Source organism: Arachis ipaensis, chromosome B03 (assembly GCF_000816755.2).
Source record: "Arachis ipaensis cultivar K30076 chromosome B03, Araip1.1, whole genome shotgun sequence".
NCBI lineage: Eukaryota > Viridiplantae > Streptophyta > Magnoliopsida > Fabales > Fabaceae > Arachis > Arachis ipaensis.
Genome location: NC_029787.2, coordinates 80,592,162 through 80,594,753, shown reverse-complemented (window position 1 = coordinate 80,594,753; position 2,592 = coordinate 80,592,162).

The window sequence follows — 2,592 nt, the reverse complement described above, 5'->3', positions numbered from 1 at the left end:
AGCTTCATGATTGCACCAAGAAACTTGGCAGTTTGCTCTTCAGTAACATCCTCATTCTCTTCAGAAGAGGAATACTCATCAGAGCTCATGAAGGGCATAAGGAGGTTCAATGGAATCTCTATGGTCTCTAGATGAGCCTCAGAGTCCTTTTGTTCCTCAGAGGGAAGCTCCTTATTGATCACTGGACGTCCCAGGAGGTCTTCCTCCTTGGGATTCACGTCCTCCACTCCCCTTGTAGGTTCGGCCATGGTGCTTATGTCAATGGCCTTGCACTCTCCTTTTGGGTTCTCTTCTGTATTGCTTGGGAGAGTGCTGGGAGGGATTTCAGTGATCCTTTTACTCAGCTGGCCCACTTGTGCTTCCAAATTTCTAATGGAAGATCTTATTTTATTCATGAAACTTACAGTAGCCTTAGACAGATCAGAGACTAAGTTTGCCAAATTGGAAGTATTTTGTTCAGAGTTCTTTGTCTGTTGCTGAGTGGATGATGGAAAAGGTTTATTATTGCTAAACCTGTTTCTTCCACCGTTATTAAAGCCTTGTTGAGGCTTTTGATCCTTCCATGAGAAATTTGGATGATTTTTCCATGATGAGTTATAGGTGTTTTTCAGAGAAACTAATTGAGGTTTCAGCTCAAAGTTGTTTGCTCCAATGGCAGGGATGGAGATGCTTCTTCCATGTAAATTGGAATTAGGTGTAGTAAAGTCACCAAGCATCTTTCTTACATTATTATTATTTTCGGCTGCCATCTCCTCTTCCTGTTCGAAAATTTCTGAAAGGTTATCTCTGGATTGTTGTATTTTACCTTCTCTTAGTTTCCTTTTCGGAGTCCTTTCAGGTTCTGGATCTGCTTCCACAAGAATGTTCTTATCCTTGCTCCTGCTCATATGACAAAGAAGAGGGCATAGAAAAATAATAATAATAGAAATCTTTTATACCATAGTATAGGGATTCCTTTGTGAGTGAAAGAAAAGAGGGAGATAAAGAATGTAATGGAATGGAAGAAACACAACTGTGAGGAGGGTAGAGATGTGAGATGAGATGTTAGTAGATGAATAAATAAATAGAATAAGATGAGAGAGGGAGAATTTTCGAAAAGTATTTTTGAAAAAGAGTTAGTGATTTTCGAAAATGGTTTTTGAAAAATGTTAGTATTTTTTGAAAATTTTTAAAATCAAAAATAAAAATAAGAATAATTAGTTAATTAAAAAGAAATTTTTGAAAAAGAGGGAAGATATTTTCGAAAATTAGAGAGAGAGAGTTAGTTAGGTAGTTTTGAAAAAGTTAAGAAACAAACAAAAAGTTAGTTAGTTAGTTGAAACAAATTTTGAAAAGAAAAGAAGTTAGGAGGTTAGAAAAGATATTTTGAAACCAACTTTTTGAAAAAGGTAAGATAAGAAGATATTTTAGAAATTAGTTTTTGAAAAAAATTTGATTTTTAAAATCACAATTAATGACTTGATTCATAAGAAATCACAAGATATGATTCTAGAACTCAAAGTTTGAATCTTTCTTAACATGCAAGTAACAAACTTGAAATTTTTGAATCAAAACATTAATTGTTATTGTTATTTTCGAAAATTTGGTATAAAAATAAGAAAAAGATTTTTGAAAAATATTTTTGGAATTTTCGAAAATAACTAAGAATTTTGAAAAAGATTTGATTTTTGAAAAAGATTTTGAAAAAGATAAGATTTTCAAATTGAAAATTTGATTTGACTCATGAGAAACAATTTGATTTTAAAATTTTTTGAAAAAGTCAATCCAAATTTTCGAATTTGATGAGAGAAAAAAGGGAAAGATATTTTTTTGTTTTTTGAATTTTTATTATGAGAGAGGAAAACAGGAAAAATGATGCAATGCATGAAAGTTATGGATCAAAACAATGAATGCATGCAAGAATGCTATGAATGTCAAGATGAACACCAAGAACACTTTGAATGTCAAGATGAACATCATAGACACAATTTTGAAAAATTTTTAATGCAAAGAAAACATGCAAGACACCAAACTTAGAATTCTTTAATGCTTACGCACTAAGAATTCAAGAATGCATATGAAAAACACCATACAACACAAAACAAAAAATCATCAAGATCAAACAAGAAGACTTACCAAGAACAACTTGAAGATCATGAAGAACACTATAAATGCATGAAATTTTTGAAAAATGCAAGATGCACATGCAAATGACACCAAACTTATGACATGACTCATGACTCAAACAAGAAACACAAAAAATGTTTTTGATTTTTATGATTTTATAATTTTTTTGGATTTTTTTTCGAAAATTATATGAAAAAGAAAAAATAAGGATTCCAAAATTTTTAACATGAATTCCAGGAATCTTGCATTCTTAGTCTAAAGCTTCAGTCCAGGAATTAGACATGGCTCACTAGCCAGCCAAGCTTTCAATGAAAGCTCCGGTCCAAAACACTAGACATGGCCAATGGCCAGCCAAGCTTCAGCAGGTGAATCAGGAACAGCAGCAGGTGGATTAGCAACAACTAGCTTGCTCTTGATAAAAAATTGTTGCCTCAGTCCAAATAAATTTAGACATGGCTTTACAGCCAGCCAGACTTCACATGCTTC